Source organism: Vulpes vulpes, chromosome 1 (genome assembly GCF_048418805.1).
Source record: "Vulpes vulpes isolate BD-2025 chromosome 1, VulVul3, whole genome shotgun sequence".
Taxonomy (NCBI): domain Eukaryota; kingdom Metazoa; phylum Chordata; class Mammalia; order Carnivora; family Canidae; genus Vulpes; species Vulpes vulpes.
In genome coordinates this window covers 76482418-76506343 of record NC_132780.1, presented here as the reverse complement: position 1 = coordinate 76506343, position 23926 = coordinate 76482418, and the positions used below count along the sequence as shown (strand labels likewise).

At 35.2% G+C, this 23926-nt stretch overlaps 1 long non-coding RNA gene across 1 annotated transcript in view; it reads left to right on the top strand.

The window, feature by feature from the left end:
- Positions 1-23620, top strand: part of LOC112935132 (uncharacterized) — a 94795-nt gene extending 71175 nt beyond the window's left edge. The window contains exons 3-5 of the long non-coding RNA XR_003238119.2: positions 21143-21234; positions 22072-22178; positions 23189-23620. This is a non-coding gene — a long non-coding RNA (uncharacterized lncRNA). The remainder of the gene's footprint in view (positions 1-21142; positions 21235-22071; positions 22179-23188) is intronic.
- Positions 23621-23926: the final 306 nt, after the last annotated feature.

The following is a 23926-nucleotide window of genomic DNA, read 5'->3' as shown; positions in this document are numbered from 1 at the left end:
AAAAGAGTAATTCAAAGGAAGTTTCCAATATTCACTACAAGTGTAATAGCCTTGACATTGTGGTCACAGTGTAGGAGCTAAATAAATTCAGGAGAGAAATATTTATTTAAACTCTCTGGCAATGATACTCTTATTCTCTTTTGTTATTGAATAATTGAAAAGGTATCAAATAGCAAAGTTTCAATTATTCATTGAGTTATTTCATTTACTATACAAATGTCTGTAGGCAAATAAATGACACTGGAATTAAAAACTGGCAACATCTCCATAGGTTTGCTTATCGGGTCATCACCGCTTGAATCCTCAAATATGAAAGCTTTGTACAAATTGTCCATCAGCGATTGTAGAGGGAGTTTGGTATTTGTATTAGTTTCTGCTTCTACCATGACAAATTACCACAAATTTAGCACTTAAAACAACACCCATTTATTACCCCGCCGTTCTGTAGGTCAGAAGTCCCAGTGCAGTTTAGCTTAGCTGGGTCCTCTACTTAGAATATTGTAAAGCAGAAATCAACATGAAGGCAGGGTTGTACTTTTTTCTGGAAGCTCTGGAGATGAATCCATTTCTGAGTTCATTTCACTAATGGCTGAATTCAGTTCTCTGTGGTTGTGAGAGCCAGGTCTCTATTTTCTTGCTGTCAGCAAGATCTTTGCTCGGAGCCAGTCTTTCCTCCTAGAGGCTGCCTGCCTGCATTGCTTCTGGAGCATTCCATGTGGTCCCCTTTTCCAGTAACAATGAAGCCATCCCTTTCATGCTTCAAATCTCTTGGCTTCCCCTTTGCTGCATCTTTCCTGCCTCTAGCTAAAGAAAGTTCTCTGCTTTTAGGGGCTGATGCAATTAGATAGGTCCAACCAAATAATCCTCCCCATTTAAAAGTTTGAGACCTTGACTGTATCTACAAAGTTTCTTTCCCCGTGAACTACAGTTTCTTTACAGGTTCTGGGGATTAAGGCATGAATATTTTATGGGGCTATTATTCTGCCTATCATAATACTGAATATAAGACAGAGAGTTTCATAATCTAAAACCTTAGTATTTTTTGTCCCAAAAGAATAAAATGAACAAAATGATACAGGAATATCCTGTTAGGTGCTAATCGTGAGTGTAGACAGTGCAACTTATCTCTCTAATTCCAGAGCATTTACATTTATTTTTTTTGGAATATTGTGCTTTGTAGTGTGTCCTTGCAGTTTGTGCCTTTCTTATCCTTTCTTCCATTCTAGAATTGCAAGCATGCAGTATATATTCTGATCATGCCAGGACAACCAAAATAAAGATGTACAATAGTTTACATATAGGACTTTTTAGCTTTTTGCATATATATGTAAAAATATATATTTATTACATATTTATATATAAAATATATTTATTTTAGTTTTTTTTACAGACCTATAAAATACATTTGTCCTTACTTTCCCAGATTCTGGCTCTCTGCCAATGCTTTCTGTTTGTAAACCCCATAATCTGTGTAGAGGGTGCAGCTGGACCATGAAGGTAAACTCTATGTTCTGAAATTCTTTCTCTATCACATTCTTTCTGACTTTGTAACTGTGTCTTACATTGATGGTCCCTGGAAACCAATGTTATGAATTTGGTCTCCTCAAAAAGACTAAGCTTCCACATTCCTTCTCTATTTATGTCATTCAATCCTCTACTGACATCTTCAAACCTTTCCTGCTATTACATGGGAAGATATTTATCTGAAGATGTCACCTCAATGTAAATGTTACAGCTGCCAAGAACTATGAAAAGTCTAAGATCTTATCCTATTTGCAAGCTAATAAGTTAGCCTGTTACAGTTTTATGGATGCCTGCAGAAGATATGAGGCTCCTGGGTCAGAGACAAAGGATGTTATTACTCATGGCACAGCAGGAAGCATGAACTTCTTGTTTACAATATTTCCTTTGCTCCCTGAGATCCATGGGTGTGATATAGAGGAGTGGGTTGTCTCATGGCTGAGCAGCCCCAAACTTTTAAAGGTAGCTCAGAAACTCATGATTTAAGGGGGCTCTAAGAGGTTGGCTAACAAACCTGCCCATACTTTGTCTGGAGCCCTGTGCTCCAGAGGGAGACTCTATGACTTCCAAGGCTGTTTACAAATTTCATTCAAAAGACAGTGCTGGAAAAAAAGCGGCCAGTGCATCTGGTCATGAGGTATGCAAAAATGTGAGAGACCTGTGGAGAATTGTTTTCTCACAACTGCTTCTTGTTTAAAAAGTGTCCCTTGGGGAGCCTGGGTGGCTCAGTGGTTGAGCGTCTGCCTTTGGCTCAGGTTGTGATCCCGGAGTCCTGGAACTGAGTCCCACATCGGGCTCCCCTCAGGGAGCCTGCTTCTCCTTCTGCCTATGTCTCTGCCTCTCTCTGTGTGTCCCTCATGAATAAATGAAAATAAAAATCTTTAAAAAGTCTCCCTTTGCAGATAAGTGTTCCTAGCTGATATAAACCAGACTAGCTTTGCCTAAGTTTAGAAAATAAGTTAGAGCCATTTATAATGATCTAAATTATATACATACACTTTATAATTATTTACTTATTGAAAATAAATTGCAGAAATATACACATGTATACAAATAAACACTTTCCAAGAGATTGCTTAAAAACAAGCAACAAACTAATTATTTCTGACATTTACTAAGCAGAACAAATGAAACAACATACCTATTAAAAGATTAAGTGAGATGTGGTTTAGAGAGCTGTGCTCACATATTTAAGAAGGGGTTTCTCTGGGAAAATAAATACCACTTTAAGACAGTTTTCCCACAGTTTGTTTTTCAGAGATTCCAGTAGCTCATCCTTAATAAAAATAATTCATGGCCAAGGAATTTAGGGGACATGTACCTTTCTCCAATGAGAATCCCAATGCAGATTAGCCTGTTAGAGGTCCTGAGAAGTCCTGATATGAGGAAACTGGTTTTATTTTGTTTAATTCAATATTATTCTGGTGGATTTAATAATGAACTTGTGGTGTGTGTGAATGTGTGTGTGTTATACCTTCAGCAGAGCATACTCAAGATGTTGCCAATTTAAGGTGATCAAGATTCACCAGCTTGCTTTTTTCTCATTCACACAGGCTATTTAAAGTCTTAAAATGTACCTTGAATTTGATTTATTCTGCACATTGCACATTTAAACACAACATTTTTATTGGGCTTGATTATCTGGAAATGTCGTTAGCTTATTCTCAATGTCCTTCTGCTTTCTCTGATCTATTTATAAGGTCAGTCCCTGAAGTTTAATTTTCATATTGATGAGGAAATGTGCTTAATGTTACGGGATTGATTACAATGAATTTGAAAGCCAAGTAGGGAAAATCTATTCCCATCAATGAATTTGTTTTTCAAATTTTGACAAAATCATCTAGAAGTAGAACCACAAAAGGGTAAACATGATATTATCCCAATGCTCTTTTATTATAATGGTATGTAAGAAGCAATGACTTATTGTTGTAAAAATTAGAATGCTGTAAATGGAACTATAATTCAAATAAAGTACTGAAAGTAGTGAATATCGACTTTTGAGTAGATATATCAAGCTACTTCATAAATCACAAGGAAGATAAGGATCCATGTGTACTCTTTGCACTCTAAAGTATATCTTAAAAAACGACCAGCTACTATAAGTTCCTCTAATTTTGATATAAATTTATTTATATCATTTGACGATTTTTCCACATAGTTAATTTCAGTTTTAAATAGCTTGATTTCCCCTGCTCAGTTGAAGATGAAACACACATCAGGACACTGAATGATAGGAAGCAAGAGCAATTTCTTTTAATGCAAGATTTCTAATAAATGGTGATGGTTTCTTTTTATATATTTACTTCCCATCTTTTTAAAAGATCATCTTTATTGATGTATAATTTTACATTAAAATTAATCGATTTTACTGCATAATTTTGACAGATGTATACTGCTAAGTAAGCATCACCATAAGCAGAATATGAAACATTTTTGTCAGCCCTAAAACCTCCCCTGTGACGCTTTACATTTACTTTTTCTGTTCCTTTGCCTGGCCCCTAGCAACTACTGATCTTTCTGTTACCATAGTTTTGTCCTCATCATTTAGCATGCAGTTCTCTATGTCTTTCACTTGTAAAACTCATTTTTTTAAATAAAGATTTTATTTATCCATTCATGAGAGATAGAGAGAGAGGCAAAGACACAAAGAGAGAAGCAGGTTCCATACAGGAAGCCCGATGTGGGACTCAAACCTGGGACTCTGGGATCAAGCCCTGAGCCAAAGGCAGGCGCTCAGCCACTGAGCCACCCAAATGTCCCAGTAAAATTCATTTGAGAATCATCTATGCTTCGAGTCTATCAGCCGTGCCTTTCTCTTTATGACTGAATAATATTCACTTATATGGCTCTGCCATTTGTATATTCATTCACCACTTGAGGCACATTTGGTTTGTTTTCAGTTTGGAGCTATTATGAATAAAACTGCTGTGAACTTTCAGATGTAAGTCTTTGCATGACATATATTTTCATTTCACTTGAGTAAATATGTAGGAGTGGGATTTCCGGATAGTATGGTAAATGCAATTTTAGCATTATAGGAAGCGGCAAACTTTTTTGCAAAGTGGCTATGGAAAATTTTATTTTATTTATATGTTGAAGCAATGTATGAAAGGTCAATTAATCCATATACTTACCAATACTTGGTAGAGTCCCTCTTTTTAATTCTAACCAAATTAGTGTATTTGTCATAGTATTTTTGTTTCCTGAATGACTAATGATATTGAGTACCTATTTATGTGCTTATGTGCCATTTGTATTTTTTTTCTTTAACTGCCTATGTGTTTTGCCCAGTTGATTTTTAAGTTGTTTTATTTGGTATTAAATCATAAATTCTTTGGATATTTTAGGTAGAAGTTTTTTTTTATCAGATATATGTTTTGAAAATATTTTCTACAAGTCTGTCTTATCCTTTTACTTTCTTTGACAGTATCTTTTAAAAAGGAATGCTTGTTTTTTAAAAAAAATATCATGAAGCCCAATTTACATATTTTTTCTTATGGTTTGTGTTTTTTGTGTCCTAAGAAATCTTTGCCTAGCCTAAGGTCACAGACTTCCTTCTGGCCAAAGACTTCCTTCTGTGCTTTATTGCAGAAGTTCACATAGACTTATGATTTACTTTGAATTCTTTTTCTGTATATGGTGTAAAGTAAAACTTTTTTTTTTTTTGGCTTATGGATATCCAATTGTAGCACTATTTGTTGAAAAGTGTGTCATTTCCTTATTGAATTACCTTGGCATTTATGTTGAAAAGCAATTGACTGTATATACAGTCTATTTCTGGACTCTCTATTCTGTCCAACAGCTCTATATGTCTATTTTTACATCCACACCACACTGTCTTGATTACTGTAGATTTATAACCCCTTTTGGAATCAGTAAGTTTCTGTTCACTATTCTTCAAAATTTGTTCAACTATTCTAAAGATTTTGCAGTTCTATATACTTTCTAGAATCAGCTTGACAATTTCTACTTAAAAGCCCTTTTGGGATCTCAATTTTTATTGTGCTGAATCCATGGATCTACCTCGATAATACCAAGTATTTCAAACCACTTGATGCACGTCTTCCTTCATCTAAGTTTTAATTTCTCTCAGCAATGTTTTGTATTTTTCAGTGTATAGGTCTCATATAAACTATGTTAAATTTATCCTCAAATGTTTCCATTTTAATAGTATTATAGTGGTGTTATCTTTTTTCTTTTGAAAAATCAATTTCCAATTGCCTGCTATTCATACATAGACATACAATTGATGTTTTCTTTTTTTTCAATTGATATTTTCATACTGACTTGTTCTCTCATAACCTTGTTTAAACCATTTCTTAGCTTTCTTAAATTCCTTATAATTTCCTACATGGATGATCATGTCAGAAAATAAAAAGTTTTATTTTTCCCTTTCCTATCTCTATGCATTTTATTTTCTTTTTCTTGTCTTATTGCACCAATTAGGAATCCAGTACAATGTTGAGTAGAGTGGCAAGGGAAGATATCTTTGTCTTATTCTTAATGTCAGGAGGAATTCATTCAATTTTAAATATTAATTATGATAGTAGTTATAGATTTTTTTGTATATGTCCTTTATCAAGTTGAGGAAGTTTCTTTTGGTAGATCGCTGAGAGTTTTTATTATGAGTAAGTGTTGAAATTGTTCAAATACCTTTTCTACATCTATTGCAATATCATGCAATTGTTCTTTCTTCTTCTTCTTCTTCTTCTTCTTCTTCTTCTTCTTCTTTTCTTCTTCTTCTTCTTTATATGGTGTATTACACTGATTTTTGAATGTTGCATTCCTGAGCTAAATCCCATTTGATCATGATGCATTGTCTTTTTAAATATGGCTGGATTTGATATGCTAATATTTTGTCAAACTTCTCCCCTCTATGTTTGTAAAAGATATTTAATTGTAGATTTCATATAATATTTTTGTCTTATTTTGGAATCAGAATAATTCTGGTTTTTCTCTTCTATTTTCTGGATGCAATGGTGTTATTCTTTCCTTACATGTTTGGTTGAGTCTACCAATAAAACCACTGAAGCCTGGAATTTTCTTTGTGGGATGGTTTTTAAACCATAAATTCAGTTTCTTCAGTAGGTATAGTCTTCAGGATTATTTCTTCTTGAGTGGACTTTTTGTTTTGTTTTTTGTTTTTGTCTTTCACAGAATTTTTCCATTTTATATAAGCTGAAATTAAATGGTATAAATATGTTTATAACATTTTCTTACTATTCTTTTAATATGCATAGAATCAGTAGTGATGTCAATTCTTTTATTCTTGATATTGGTAATTTATATCTTCTATTTTTTCAGATAACCAATTTTTGGTTATACTGATTTTTCTCTATTGTTTATCCCATTTCTGTTTTGTAGTCCCCTTTCTTGTTATTTCCTTCCTTCTGCTCACTTTGGGATTAATTTCTCAGATAATTATTTTTAGACTGTTTTTCTTTTTAAAAAATTATTTATTTATTCATGAGAGACACAGGGAGAGGGAGGAGATGTAGGCTCCATGCAGGGAGCCCGATATGGGATTCCATCTCAGGTCCCCGGGATCACACCCTGAGCCAAAGGCAGATGCTCAACCACTGGACCATCCAGGCATCCCTAGTCTGTTTTTCTTTCTTAATGTAAGTATGTAAAGCTATAAGTTTCCCTCTAAGCACTATTTTTGATGCATCCCACAAATATTGATATGTTATATACGCATTATCATTTAGTTTAAAATATTTTCTCATTTCCTTTATGATTTGTTTTGGGCCTATGGCTTATTTAGAAGTATGTTATTAAATTTTCTGAATTAAAAAATTTTTTTTAGTTTAATCCTGCCATGGTCAAAGAACATACTTTGTATGATTTCAGTCTATTTAAATTTATTGAGATGTGATATATAGTCTGTTTGGGTGAGTGTTCCATATACAGTTGAAAAGAATATGTAGTCTTCTGTTTTGTGGTGGAGTGCCCTATAAATGTCAATTTGGTCAAGTTGATTGATAGTGTTGTTCCTCAGATCTTCAATATTTTAATGATTTTTGTCTCTACTTATTTTTTCAATTGCTGAAAAAATATTATTGACATATTTTAACAATAATTTTGGATTTCTCTATATCTCCCTTCAGTTCCACCAATATTTGCTTCATATATTTTGTAAGTTTGTTATCAAGTACATATGCCTTTAGGATTGTGATGGATTGACTTCTTTATCATGATGAAGTGTCCCTCTTAATCTCTGATAATATTCCTTGTTCTGGCATCTAGCCTTTCTGGTGTTAATATAGCCACTGTGGCTTTCTTCTGATTATTTTTTTGTGATATATCTTTTTTCGTTCTTTTACCTTTAATTTACCTGAGACTTTATATTTAAAATTGGTTTTCTAGAGACAGCATATGGCTGGGTTTTGCATTTTTTTTATTAAATGTGACAACTTGTTTCTTAATTAGTCTTTAGACCATTTATATTAAATGTAATTATTGATGTGTTTTGGGTTAAATCTACCATCTTGCTAATTTTTATCTATTTGTCTCATCCTTTCCTCCCTCCCCCGCTTTTTCCTGTCTTCTCTTAGACTAATTTTTCTTCCTTTCATCCTACTGCTTTCTGGTTCTTTCACAGGCATTCTGGAATTTAACCTTATGCATGTACACATCATAATTCAGGCAACAATATAAGTGGATATATCAGCAGATCTGCAGAGCTGTTTCTGTGAAGCTCCCTCTTGTCTACCATCCTGCCCTACAAATTTTAGACACTTTGGTTTCTCCCAACTACACACCCTATTTGTTCAACTCAGGGAGACCTTCTACCTCTTCTTGCTTTCTGCCTCACTGCTTTTGGTGCTAGAAACTGCCCTGAGGTGGTAAACTAGGGTAATTGTAGGATTTACCTCAATTTCCCCCTTCTCTCAAGAAGCCCTGACACTTATCCCCTGTTTTTCATTGTCTAGAAATATTTGTTTTCTATATTTTGTCTGGCTTTCCAGTTGTGGATAGCAAAGGGCAATTCCCATAGCAGTTAATCTTTAATGAATGAAAGATTTGGTGATGCTTTCTTTATTCTGTAGATACAGAAGTTGTCCATATAAATTTTTAATACCAATTTTGTATGTGAATGAATGATGTCCACCTTAGAAATTAGTCCCCACAGTGGAAGAATGTCCCTTCCCTTCCCAAACTTCACTCTCCAAACCTTAATTATTTCTCATGAAAGTATTTTCAGACTATAAAGTTGAATCTATATTTTTCTTAGCTGGAACTGTTTAAGGAACTAGAAAAAGGTTTTCTGAGATCTCATTAATGTATTCTTCATTTTAGTATCTTAAAGGGATTTGAATTCTATGTTCCTGCCAACTTTAAAGAAGACTTTAAAACCATTTTTTTCCATTTACAAAATGTAGTTAAGAAACTGAAAGTGTTCATTTCATCCTTTACTGGGATTGGAAAATTCGTAAAATAGAGTGGAGTATAAAATGGGGAAAATTGTTGAATTATTAAGGTCATCATTTGATATAAACAGTTTACTCTTACCCTTGGCCTTTAAAATGATGAATCTGTGACATAATTTATGAAGAAAGGGAAAGGGCAATCCAAACAGGGTAGGGACACTTCTAGAGAAATCTAGAACAGTCAAGATGGTTTGCTGTCATCTGCAGTACAGGACAAAAACCATGGATGAAACAGCTGGCCATGGGACACCTTGTGCCTCTGGAGTCAAAAGCCAACACCACCAAGGCCACAGGGAGGAGTGGAGAGGTTGTCAGTCTTCTCACATTGCTGCAACTCAACTCTTGGCAGACTGGCTTTGTGCAGCTTTCTAGATAATCTCTTCTCTGAGGTCAGAAGAAGGAAGGCACAAGAGAATTGAATTCTCTTTCCTTTTCACTTAGTGGGGCCATTCTCACTCCTGGGAAAAAAGTAGTTTCCTACAGGGCCGTACACTCAACAGGTTGGAGATAGCATTTTCTCTGGAAAAATAACCAACTGGTATAATTGAATGCCTTCCTTGAAGAGCATAAGTAGCTTTTTCAAAGTTGCTTTCACAATGACTTGCACTTTATAAATCAAAATTTGTAGTTTTGCTTGAGGAAACAAGCTGCTTAAGCAGGCCCATTTTAGAAAACCTTTTCTGAGACTCTCTCTTTTCACTCAATCATTTCAAGTATGAAACCTAGTGATTTGGGCATCAAGAGTATTTATTCAATTTCTTTTCATACTGTACTGTAAGAAATGAGAGTAATTGTGTTCATTTTTCTGTTTATATGAGGTGATAAACTATTCTCATTTCAACATCTCACAGAGATGTACTTAGATTGCCCTTAGGCATTGTGGTATAGAGCTATACTAGCTTCCCTGCTAAAACTTTCCATTTAGGCTTTCTGTCACTGGATAACTCCAGGAGTCTTCTTAGTTGCTGCCAAGGAGTTAGTTACTTCTAACCAAAGGAGAAAAAATTAGAAAAAAATATTGGAGACTATCATTGGAAATAGAAAGTGAACATTTGTCAAATGCCTGGTCATTCAGTTTAACCAGCTAAACATATCTTGTATGAATGTCTATGTGACATGCACTATTGCTTGAGGTTGGCAACACAAGATGAACAATAGAAAACTCCTATTCTTGTGGAGCTTATTCTCCATTCACATGGTAGTCAGATAATATCAGTACAGTCGGTTGTGTGTTGAGTTAGAGGTCAAGGGAACTGGTAGAGCATGGAGGAAAGGCATACTCTCACAGAGCAAGGAGGTGTCCCAGACAGCTACACAATATCCATAAAAATAATTCTCGTATCCTTTGATATCACTGCTACCAAGTGAAAGCTGTAAAATTCAGAAGTAGAATGTATCACTTATTTCTGCAAGACTCCAGTGTAAGAATTGTGGTGTTTAAAGAAGGCATGTAGTGATGGATTTGCTGTAGCACTATTACCACAGAGTAAAAGGTAAACAAACATCAGTTTCACAGGAGAATCTCTGAAGGATATTGGACTAGATATTTGTAAACCAAGACTTTATATTTTTGTTTCTATTTAATAAATTTACACTCCCTTCTCCCATATCTCTCTCCCACCTGCTACCTCTGGCAACCACCAGTCTGTTCTCTGTATCTATGAGCTTGGCTTTTCTTAAATACCGCATATAAAAGATCATATGGTATTTTATTTCTCTGTCTGACTTATTTTACTTAGCATCATACCCATGAAGTCCATCATTATTGTTGCAAATGGCAAAATGCCACTCTTTTTTATTCCTGAATAATATTCCATTGTGTATATATATATTAATAATGAAGTTAACTTTATTCACTTTAATAACAAATATTTTTTAATAAAATACTTTTTTAATAAAAGTACATATAGAAGAAAATGATAGCTAAGAGCTATTTCCTTTTAAATTTAAGACAAAATGGATTCTCAACAGCCTTTTAAAATAATCTATCCTAAAAAATTAAATTCTGTAATTTAAATAATTTACCATCATTACTGAAATTAAAATACATTAAGCAGATTCTTTACTCTCCAGTGACTGCTTTAGAACCATGAAAGGCATCATAGAGGAGGAACAGAGATGGGCTCCATAGTCCAAAAGAAATAATTTGTTGAGTTTATCAATCTAATACTTCTTTCTAAAATTAACTATATTCCTTTGAAGTAACTGAGTTGAATTAAAAAAAAAAAAGCTGCAAATAGGAGGTAACCTCCCATACAGAACATTTTGGTAGACTTACAGGAGATTTATGAATATCTATCTCCACAACTAAGTAGGCAATAAATCAGAAAGATATTTGATATAAACATTAAAAAAAAAAACCTGAAAGGTCAGAAGGCACATTCTAAAGAATATAATCAAGTAAATAAAAGAGAATGAAAGTTTACCAATAAAGTAAAATTCTCAAGAAACCACTGAGACTTAGGAAACTACTTTAAAAATTAAACATTTAAATTTTATGCAAAAACAAAAATACTTCTTATAAGGGCTTTTTATCACTTAGCTGTAAAAAAAGTTTTAAAAATTCACTAACAGAAATAAGAGGATATATATATATATATATATATATATATATATATATATATACCACAACTTCTTTATCCATTCATTCATCAGTGGCTACTTAGATTTTTTTCCACTTTTTGGCTCTTGTAAATAATGCTGCAATAAACATGGAGGTGAATGCATGTTTTCAAGTTAGTGTTTTTTTTTTTAGATAAATACTCAAAAGTGGAATTGTTGAATCATATGGTAGTTATATTTTTAATTTTTTGAGGAACGTCTATAGTGTGTCTACCAATTTACATTCCCATCAACAGTGTACAAGGGTTCCCTTTTATCCACATCCTTACCAACACTGGTTATTTCTTATTTTTTTTAATCATAGCCATTCTAAACAGGTGTGAGGTGGTATCCCATTGTGGTTTTGATTCGCATTTCTCTGATGATTAATGATGAGAATTTTTCATGTACCTACTGGCCATCTAAATGTCTTATTTGCAAAAATGTCTATTCAGATCTCTCCTTTTTTTGAATTGTTGGGTGTTGTTTGTTTTGCTATTAAGTTTTATGAGTTCTTTATATATTTCGGACATTTACCCCTTATCAAATATATGACTTGCAAATATTTTCTTCCATTCAGTAGGTTACTTTTTCATTTTGTTGATGATTTTCTTTGCTGCACAGAGCTTTTTAGTTTGATGTAGTCATCCCATTTGTTGATTTTTTGTTGTTGTCTTGTTTTGGTGTCAGATTTTTTAAAAAAGTCATTGTGAAGGCTGATATCAAGGTTACTGACTATGTTTTCTTCTAGTTTTATGACTTCAAGTACTTTTAAGTCTTTAATACATTTTGAGCTAATTTTTGTGTGTGGTGTAAGATCATGATGCCTCCAGGTTGGTTCCTCTTTTTCAAGATTATTTTGGCTATTTTGTGTGCTTCCATACAAACTTTAGAATTATTTGTTCTTTGAAAATGTTTTTGGAATTTTGATAAGGATTGCATTGAATCTGAAGATTGCTTTGGGCACTATGAACATTTTAACAACATTGATTCTTCCAACCTGTGAGCCTTTAAAAAGAATTATAATCATATTCTTCTTTTAAAGTTATAAAACTACTACTACTTATTTGATTATAATACAAACATACTTGGACACATTCCCTTGATTTTTATATCAAATATAATGAGTGTTTTCTACTTCTGAATCACATTACAACTGGTTTTAGTTTTTTATGGTGAAAAAAATTTATATTTAGATTTATAGCCAGCTGGACTCAGTTTAGATGATCCCAATCTGATCAAGGTGTTTTTCTTTTCTTTTTATTTATTTATGATAGGCATACAGTGAGAGAGAGGCAGAGACATAGGCAGAGGGAGAAGCAGGCTCCATGCACCGGGAGCCCCACGTGGGACTCGATCCTGGGTCTCCAAGATCATGCCCTGGGCTAAAGGCAGGAGCTAAACCGCTGCACCACCCAGGGATCCCTGATCAAGGTGTTGATGTTGGCCACATCAATGTCATAGAGCTTCTTCACAGCCTGTTTGATCTGGTGCTTATTGGCCTTGACACCCACAATGAACACAAGTGTGTTGTTGTCTTCTATTTTCTTCATGGCTGACTCAGTAGTCAGGGGGAACTTGATGATGGCATAGTGATCAAGCTTGTTTCTTCTGGGGGTGCTCTTTCGAGGATATTTGGGGTGCCTTTGGAGGCGCAGGGTCTTGGGTCATCAGAATGTAGGTGATGTATGGATCTTATTTATTTATTTATTTATTTATTTATTTATTGGTGACTGTGCATGCCTTTCAGTACCACTTTCTTAGCTTTCAAAGCCTTTGCTTTGGCTTCGGCTTTGGGAGGGGCAGGGGCTTCCTTCTTCGCCTTCCGTGCCATCTTTGTGAGAGGGATCACAACTGATTTTATTAAGTTATTTGTGACAATAGATAACTTTCTCTGATAAAAAAACACTTAAAAGATTTTACACAGTAGTGAAATAAGTTTGAGCAATCACATTTACAAATGACTGTCCTCAAGGCCTGGGATCCATAGGATTTTTTGTCATTTCCCATGTATTCTTAATTATGCAGGGCAAGTAGTCTAGCTAAGGAGGGAGTCTAGCTGACCCCCTGACTCTGATTACAGTTTACTTTCCTTTACTGTTTTTCATATTCAAAATAACTCTCTTTGGAGGGATCAAGGATGTCACTTGAGTTAATTTTTTTCAGGTATAACTCGCTTCATTACATAGAAAAACTTATAAGCCATAGTGCTTATAAATTAAGTGTATGTTAATTTGTAGATACACAAATCTTGAGATTTAGCTCTCCCTGAATGTCAAGAGTTACTCTATTACTTAGGACAATTTGGTTTTTCAGTATCAAGTAACCAGTTGTTTGAATTTTAAATGGTCCCCTCTTCAAGGTTGTTTTTGCACATTTGAGGTTCCCAGAAGAGTGAGTGTCTACGTATGTGGGAAATGGTGTTTGAAGCATAGGGGTATGTTGAACTTATAGGCCTGGGCAGCATTTCAAATGAGCATGGGTGGAGCACTGGCTGGAAGCTGGTCAAGCAGGGCTTCAAAATATGTATCAGTAGATCCCAGAGAAATGTCAAATGAGGAACTTGGGTGAGCTGGATAATCTTGCAGATTAGTCTAGAAATTCCTGCAGTTGGTAAATATTTTCCCTAGTGTTTTCAGGCCTGGTGTTATTATTGAAACGCTGCTGATCATGCACCAAACACGTCTGCATAGTTTTCTAACCGGGAAGGTGTATTGCTGACACAGGGATTTACTATTCATTTAATTCTTTTGTGTTCTTTTAGTCTCAGTAGGACATCTGTTAGGTCTCAGGCTGTGGGCCAGGACTTATTTGTATTATTCCCATTTGTGAAATAATAATTACAAAAACAAGAAGAGTTGCTGGTAAGGAAAGAGATTATTTTCAGAGGGTGCTTTGTTATGTGTACATAACAACATTCAAACTTCCAAAATGGAGCATAAATTTGGAATTTAGTTCCTTGACGTAGAGCGTTCTTCCTCTTTAAACCATCTACAAGGTCGATTGGAAACAACTCGCTCTGACACGCGAATTTTGACATTCCCATAGATGCTCAGCTACCCTGTAGCGTGGCATTATGGAAATCTAATGTGCCAGCTAGCAGTCACTTGCATCTTCCAAAAGTTAATGCCTTAAGAGGAGCTGTTTTGCTATTAGAGATGGCTTGAAGTTATGGGACCAGACTCCACACACCAGTGTCTAATCTATCTTGCAGTTAAGTTTATAGCAACAAGATGGTACTGCCTAGCTATATATGCTAAATTCCCTGCATAGGTGGTGTTACAGTTCTACTCTAAATAAAGCAATCAATCAATATTTCTTCTCTGCTTACACTCCAATCTTCAGAACTGCTTGTTACGCTAGCTAGATGGATTTACTTAGAGCAGTGAAAGACATTCAGCAAGTCCATCCAATTTCTTGATTTATTTGCTATTGATGCATAAAATAAGCTTGTCTGTGAAATAGCCAGGTTGAAATTGCTGTTCTCATGCATTTTCATTGTTATTATTTGGCTAGATTGACTCTTGAGGGTCAAATTAAAACTCATTCATCCAGAGCTACATGAGTGACAATAGATAGCTTCTTCAGTTAAAATCAGTACTAGTCCTGTATTTGAATAAAACTGTTGGAGAATCATAAATAGGATCTGGGTTTACCAAATATTCTAAAAGCTAGGGAGAGACAACATTCACATGAATTGTTGGTCTTAGAAACTTGGTTACAATTTAACATCTAGATTTTATTATCACTAAAAATGAAAAGGAATAAGCCATAAACCTAAGAAGTCACTGGCAGCATGTGTAGAATTTTCTAGTACTAACAATAATTACAATAGTGAAATTTATATTTTATATTGCCTTACAGCTGAAGAAAGGTCTTCACAGGTATTATGTCTTCAGATATCACATCTCAAGATATTTTAAAAATAAACTACTATCCAGATGTTTGAAGATTAGATAACTAAAAAAATAGTTCTCAGAGATAGTTGTTATACAGAAAAGTCCCACCTGTTTTCCAATTTTAAGAATGCAAATATCTTTTCAAAAGAGAGATAATAGATGTCTTTTTTTATAAAGACCATTTTTGCAGAATATCAAAATAAACACATTGTCAAAGAAAACAATAGTCAATGTGTTACTTCTTCCAAAATGTAAGCTTAAAGTCATTTGACTTTTAATACTTAAAAGACATATTTCTTATAGAGCTTAGAAATAGTTCCAGTCCAAGGCCTTCATTGTGTAGATGAGGAAATTAAGACACTAAAATCAAGTGACTTTCCCAAGGTCACACATTCAGTATCAGCTGACATGAGAAACTTTGTCTTATTACTCTTACTTCACTATTTATTTTCAAAAGACCAAATCTCCGTAATATATGTCATAGTTTCTAAAAAGAATTTTCTAGGGCATGACCAGTCTTTTTTTTTTTATAGAATATTTTTTTAAAGATTTTATTTATTTATTCATGAGAGATACAGAGAGAGAGAGAGAGAGAGAGAGAGAGAGAGAGGCAGAGACACAGGCAGAGGGAGAAGCAGGCTCCATGCAGGGAATGGCCAGTCTTATAAGGTAAAACAATCCCATGGCAAAGATTCCTTGTAAATTCCTTGTCACCTTTCTCCAATGGTGATTCTTGTTCCTTACTCTTCTTTTCCTTTTTTCTTCTCTTTGTAATCTTTTGCATCACTGAAAATTTGTTATGCTGGTTACACTATCCAATTACAAATTCTTTGAAGACAGGGAAAATATTTTGGGGAGTTGGCTGAATTAGGTTTTGGATGTAGAAAAATTTCTGGAACAGATCTTCAGACTTTCCTAATAACTGTTGAATTAAAGGTGATCTTATTATGTGCTGTTCTTCCGAAATCTTTCAGACTGGGGTTCCCCGGCTTTTCCTATTACATTAGAAGCAAAAAGAGGAAATAATACATTGACTTACAGAGAAGAAATTTAGATCTTCAAATACTTATATGTATTTTGCACACACTTTTGTTTTTCTAAGTTTAAAGAATATGATCCACAAGAGTAGAAATATTCCCAACTGCCTCCTGTATCTACTTTGGTACAGGAATTTAAATATGGGATAAGAAGGCTGTCACTTAAAATAAATTGCAGCATTAGGCAATGAGTTTGGGCTTTTCTGGTTGGAGGCCAAGTGGAAGATGGTTCTCTTGGCTTCAAGAAAACCGAGTTAATCCTAAGAAACTTAAGGCTTTTGGTAAATGGTAATGCAAGGTCTGCTCTGCTTTTCCTTGTTAGACATTTATAGGCTATCAGTGCTTTGTTTAGGGTAAAATAATGATTTGGTAATTAACAGGTTATTTGATTGTGTAGAAAACCCCTCTCCATCTCCATGTCCTGACTCATGCATCTTACTTATCCACAGGAATCAAATGAACTTCACTTAATAGCGATACAGACAGAATTTTAATATGGTGGCCATTACAGTACTTTCTTCACTATTGTGCCACTTCTAAGGCCACTAGACAGAAAAAGACCAGGTGACAAAGATAGCCAACAGGGTCCATAAGACTTTTCTTTTGGAGTTTTTCTTTCCATTCCCTCCATTTAATGTAAATATTCTTCCTCGATCTCCAAATACCTCTTCTTTACAAGGTTTGAATCACCCTTACAAATGTATTTTCTTGTACTGTTGTACTGTTTCAGGGGGAAGAATCCTGTCTTTTTATTTAAGTATTTTTATTTTATCTAGAAAAAATTTTTTTATTTTAGAGTTTTGATCAGGAACTTGAAACATTCTACATTTTCTGTTTCTTTTGGCAATAAAATTAAGTCTGGAGTGCAAGAACTGAGTAACCTACAGCATATCCATTTGTCAATGTAACGTTCTGAGTAGTACACTTTAAACTTTTAAGCATATACATTTTTAAAAGATTTCCCTATAAATAGCTAATGGGGAAAATTTTAATGTGTGAAAGCTCTTAGTCATCTGTCTCATCCACGGCTACTGTCATGAGAAAAGGAACAGAATTTGTCATCAGGGGTTCACTTCATGGAGCATTCCCTTTCTGAATCTGAAAATGTATGTAGATGTGTTTGGAACATGTTTATAGGTACTTTAATTTGTATCTGAGAAATATGATTCTTTTATTATAACTTAGAAATAATACTTAAGCAATTAAAATAATGACTCTTGTCAATAGGCATTATCATTAAAGATTTTGAAAACGCTGGATATGTAATTTTTGGTCAAATCATTTAACCTTGTCACACAAGTGACATAGGCCAACATATAGGTTATGCTGCTGTCACCCAGTGGCCAGTTAAGAAACTCTGTTCTTTGAGATGCACATGAAATGAGCTTGAACAACCACACAAGGCTGTGTAGAATTCCAATGACTTCATCAAGATGTCTGTGACTCTGCTGGGTGAAGGTAGGAGAGTGAGCAGCACATCTTTTTTGGCCAACTTTGGCTCTCTTTTTGCTTCTGCTGTAGTACTGTTCTTCATTCTTTACCTCGTGGCTATTCCCACCTCCCAGTCCTGGTGTTGACACAAAGAGAGAATGCAAATCCTTTTCCTGATCTTCCTTCTGCTCCAGAACAACATTAATGAAGATTGATCACATACAGTAGGACTTTTACTAATGGTTTGTGGTTTGCCTTGATGAGAGGGCTTGTCATCATACTATTATAGTAAATAACATAACATTGAATTTTAGGTAGTCCTGACCTTTTATAACCAGTTATTTTTCTCAGTTTAATTTTTTATACAAACTTAAAAAACTAATGAGTGCATGTGCTAGTTTTTAAAAATAGCATGGAAGGGTATACAATTAAAAATATCCTCAGACCAGATACCCAACTGCCCTCATCAGAAGTAACTACTGTTAACATTTCTTTTTGTAATCTATAATATTTTAATATATATACAAGCTTGTGTATGCAGGGAAATCCTTTTTTATAAACAAAATAATGTATCTGTTTTTATTCTTACTCTTTCAACTTATCTATGCCATTGAATTTGAAGTAAATTTCTTGTAAATAGTATGTAGTTGGATCATTTTTTGTTTTTTTAAACTCGGTTTGCCGATTTCTGCCTTTCAGTTGGCATATTTAAACCATTTATCCTTAAAGTAATTACTGATATGTTGGAGCTTAAATCTAACAGTATATTATTTTTTTCTGTTTGTGTCTTCTGTTTCTTATTCTTTTCTTTCCTTTCTTTTCTGTGAGTTGCTTGAACATTTTTTAAGGACTCCATCTTGATGTATTTATGGTATACTAGAGTACATCCCTGTGTATTTTTCCAAGTGGTTGCTCTGGGTATTACAATATACATTCATGCTTTATCACAGACTACTGGTATCAACATTTTACCACTTCAAGTGAAACCTCACTTGCACTTCCCTTTACCTCCCCAACTTTTAAATATCATTGTCTTAAGTATTAAATGGTGTTATAATTTTTATTTCTACCCTAGCATGTATTTTAGAAAACTCATGAGGAGGATAGTCAATTGCATTGCTTTCCTTGCTATTTTTTTCTTCCTTCTTAATGGCATGGATACATTCTTTTTCACTTAGTTTCTGTTTGAAGAGCTTCCTTAAAAAATAGTTTTGTTTGTTTTTTTGGTCACTGGACTCCAACAGTTCCTTGCTGGTGCTGCTTCAAGGGTTGGAAGGAATGTTACCAGGCTGTTGCCTCATGTAATCCTCTAGGTGAGGGAACAGAGTCTCTGGCTTTAGGGCAGAGAACCTGTCCTGTGAAGGTGGTTGTTGTGGTAAAATCCTCTTTGTAGGTGCCCAATGTCCCCACAGGTCATGTCTCTGTTAGAAGGGGAGAGTCCTGGGGCCCATAGAGAAAGAGAGTTTCCCTTTGTGGCCTATTTTCATTTGGACTTCAGATCTGTCCCCTGTGGTAGTTCTGCGGAGAGAACTCCCATTAGATTCCATTGTTACTATGGCTACCTGGGCCATGTTCTGTTGTTATTTTTGGGGGTTGGAAGATGCCAGACCTGAATTGTCTTATTCCATTGGGCAGTAGGTTCTAAGATGCCCCAACATTATATTGTTTCTTTAGTCTGACTCTTTAATTAGCTTGTCCCTCTCTTACCACTTCTCAGAGTTTATCATTGTGCTTAGCAGGGAGGAGCAGGGCATGATGAGTCTATACCAGCTAGTTTGTTTGGACAGAAGTCCCTTAGATTTTTAAAAATTAGATTGTTAGATTCTTAGATATCTTTTAGCTAGCACAGAACAAGGACTTTCTCAAGGCTATGCAATATCTAGACTCTTTTCTTCCTTATTTTATCTCTAGTTCATCTCCATTTCACCTAGGTTTTCTAAGAATCATGAATTCTCACTGAGGCAGAGAATTCTGCTATCTCTGGTCCCTAACCTGTAACCCAGCTCTAAGTTTCTTTGTTTCTTTTCAGCCCATCAATTGGTCCGGTTGAACAAAAGAGGCTTCTATTCTGTTCCCCTGGGCAACTCAAAAGTCAGGCATAGACCCAGGACAAGGGATCTTCCCTTTCACAGTAGCCTTTGTCCTTTGAAGACATGCACTGTTTTAAATAGCATCTTCTATCACCCTTCTGAGTTCACATTTAAGTAGATGGAGCAATTTTGCTCCACCTTTTGGCCAAAGACTGTGCCTTGAAGGTTGGGATTACATCCCTAGCACCAAGCAGAGTGCCAAGCACCGAGAGGTGGTCTGTTATAAATGTGTGTTAAGTGCAGGAATAAAAGGCAGGCTGTTACTATTTCTTCCACTGTGTGAATGGGTTCAGCATGACAATAATAGGTCTGGAGGGACTCTAAAAGGTCAATTAGTTCATTTTTCTGCTTCTGTCCAAGAACACATACCAGATAACTAGGTAGCTAGTCTGATTTTAAGTATATAAAAGGAAAGAAAATTACAGTTTCCTCTGGTAATCCATTCCAGTGTTTAACAACTCTCATTGTCAGCAAGATTTTCTTTATATCTAGCCTAAAGCTCCCACACTGCATTCTTCAACTTTAGCAAGTAAAAATGTGCAACCAGGATTTAAATGGTTTTTATTTCTTTAATTACACTTGAGCAAGTATTTATAGGCCAAATACTTTTCTATGTGTAGTTTCATAGGCTTTTCTTAATCAGAAGGTATGTGCACTTACCTGTCCTTGTCACTTAGTTCCAAACCGCCACTGCCCTGATATTGGCTCTTTACTGTGGTATATTGATTGCATTAATAGTTTCAATTTGCACCATCTCTTTTGGTTGAGCCCTCCCACTTTGGCTCTGGGCTTAGCCATGTGACTTGCTTTGACCAATGGGACCACAGTCAGCTAGGTGTGAGCAAAGACTTGAAAAATGGCTTGCATATCCTCCTTTCTGATGAGAACATGAGAACATGCCCAGTTTAACCTGCTAGAGAGATAAGACTACCTGGATGGATAAGATAACCTACCTGGAGAAGAACTGAGTCTTCTGAGGTGAGGCCATCCAAGAAACAGCCAGCTCCCAAGGTCAACTGAATCTGGTGCAGATCATCAGAAATAACTGCCCAGTGGACCCATATACTCATGATACATAATAAGTGGATATAGCTTTAAACCATTAATTTCCAAGGTCTTTTTGTTTGCAGCAAAAATTGACACTCTCCCTAGGAATAACTTCCTAGCTCTGGTGGAAGTCAACTTCAGGAATAGGTTTCCCATGCTGCTGCTTATGAAACGGGTAAGCTTCCCTAACTCTTATTGTCTTACTTTCTGCCTGTGCATTTTCCTCATTGCTTTGCTTTGAGTGATTAACCAGCACAAACCACCTTGGACCTACTCACTTGGAGTCTGACCTTCTTTACTGACTGGTGGCGGGGAGGAAAAAAAATTACTCTATCCTGCAAGTTTTTCTAGCTGGTCTAAGAATTAAATTGACATGAGACAGATTACCAGGAGAAAATCAAACAAGTTTAATAACATGTAAACTTCCTATATCCATGGAAGACACCCAGTAAAACTGGGTAATTCTTCAAAATAGCTGAAGCCATCACCTTAAATATCATTTCCAGCTAATGACAAAATAAGATGTTGGGGGTATGGAGTAAGTTATGGGGGCTTACCAGGAGAAGTATGGTAAACAAAGATAAACACAGATTTAAGTTTAGGCTTTCTCCACTGGGAACAGTGTCTAGAGATTTAGAGTCATCCCCTCTTCCAGTTATGAGGGAGAAGACCTTACAAATAGAGATTGCCCTTATACATGCAAATGTCCCTTACAAAAAGGTAATTTCTACTCAATTTTCAGAGCTTCTCCTGTGTCTGCAGTTTCTTAAAAATAACCAGTTTAGAATAATCAATATGCCAAAGAAGCATATCGTAGAGTGGCAAATTTGCTTCCCTGTGGATTCCAAGAACTGAAATGAGGAACTTAAAGTAATCAAAGAAATGGGCAGTGTTTTTTAAAAAAGTGAGTTTTAAGATCACTGTAGTACTAAATTATACCCACTTTAAATGTGCTTATGTTTTTCTCAGGAGTATTTGTATTCTGCTCGTGTTAATTCTCCAATTGTTTCAGAGTAACTGCACTATTCCAGACCTTCAATCCCACCTACCTTTCTTGGAAATGACACTGCTGCCACCTACTATGAATGGGAGACAGAAACCTGGGACAGATTCCCCAGGGTATATAGACATAAATATATTCTCTCCATCCTGCTCTCAAAACTCTTAATTTTATTTTTTCTTCTTAATATTCTTTCATACAAGGTTAAGCTTTTCCATTTCCCTACCAATACTTTACATTTTCAATTTAACACGTTCTAATCTTATTTTCATGACTCTATGCTATACTGAAGGTAAAATAATGATCAGCTATTTGTGAAATCCAGTGACTTTTTGTCAGTGCTCACACTTCTTGAACTTTATTGAATATTTAATGTCATTGGATACCTCTATCTTCTTCCTGAGCCATTTTGTTATGTTTGGCTTTTGTGCCAATACATTCCACTGTGACTCCTTTAATGGATCTTTCATGGCTCTTCCCTCTCCACCTGTCTCTAAGTGTAAAATTTCCCTAAGGTTAAGTCATTGGCTCTCTATCTTCTTTTCTTTATATTTTCTTCCAAAAGTATATTCCTCAGTTTCTCAATCTCACACCCATTTCACCCCAAGACTGTTAGGGTTCAACCTATCACAATGTGCTCATCCTGCTTACCAAATATGTGCTTCAGTATTCAGGTGAGTCATACTGACTAGACAACTGCAGAATAAAACCTAAATCATTTTTTTCCTTAGTATTCAATTCAATGTGTTATAGCCAAAATAATTTTATCTGGACCTATAACATTATAAGGCACATAAATTATGTTTTTTTATTTAAAAAAGCAAATCAAACCATGAAACTGCCAAATTCAAAGGCCTACGAGTCTTCTCTTTAGTGTATAGAGATGAATCTGCTGTTTCTGAATATACTCACATCTACTCCACTTATATTTCTGTTCAGTCAGGAAAACGACTCTCTGGCTTTGCTTTGTTTCCTGATGCAGCACAACAGGGCATGCCAGAGAACTCTGTAGGGAAGGCTCAAAAGTAAATGAATTTTATTCACATACTGAATGGTTTTATTTGGTATTTCCACTCTGGCTCTTTCATGTAATGTCTCCTTTCTTTTGTTCTGTGTTGTTAATGCATAGTCTCTGATGCTGAATGTGCCCTGGAGAGAGATGTGGATGCTCACAATGGCTCAGCATGGTTCTTGGCACTGGTGCTTGGAGGAGGCAGGGGGACTACAGAGCCTGAGGAGATAAGTAAGCAGCAAGCTGCTGGCTTCCAAGTGGTGCAGAGTGGCTCCAAGTCTTCCTATGTGACTCATCACTCTTCAGAGTTTTTCCTAAAGTTCAAGGCTAAATAGACAAATCTTGTCCACAGATGAACTTATAACAGAGCTTTTATTCTTTTACTGGGTCTCAGCTTCTCCCTATTTATGTCAATCATTCTGATCACTGAAATTTATACAGTATTGCTGCATATGATTTTGTTTCATTTTCCTGTAAATGTAGAAAGTGATTAAAACAAGACTCATCCTGTAGTACTTGAATTCAAGCAATAAAGGCTCATGGCAACAACAGCAGAGTAAGCATCAATGATTCACACCGTGAGATGAAGGGAGCTTGAATTATAGCGCACTAATAAAATAATGATTCCTTCCCATAATGTGATCATGATCCCATCAATGAACTAACAATGATTCAAGGGCCTTCTAAAATCACTTTTGGCATTTACTTACATTGTGTATCTGGCTTCTTTATCAATTTGAGGGACTAGGCTTTCTGTTAGCATGCTTGAAAATGCTGTTAGTATGAACTGTAGACCAGGAGCTTCAGCATCACTTTGGACTTTTAGAAATGCAGAGTTTCTTTATTTTATTTTAT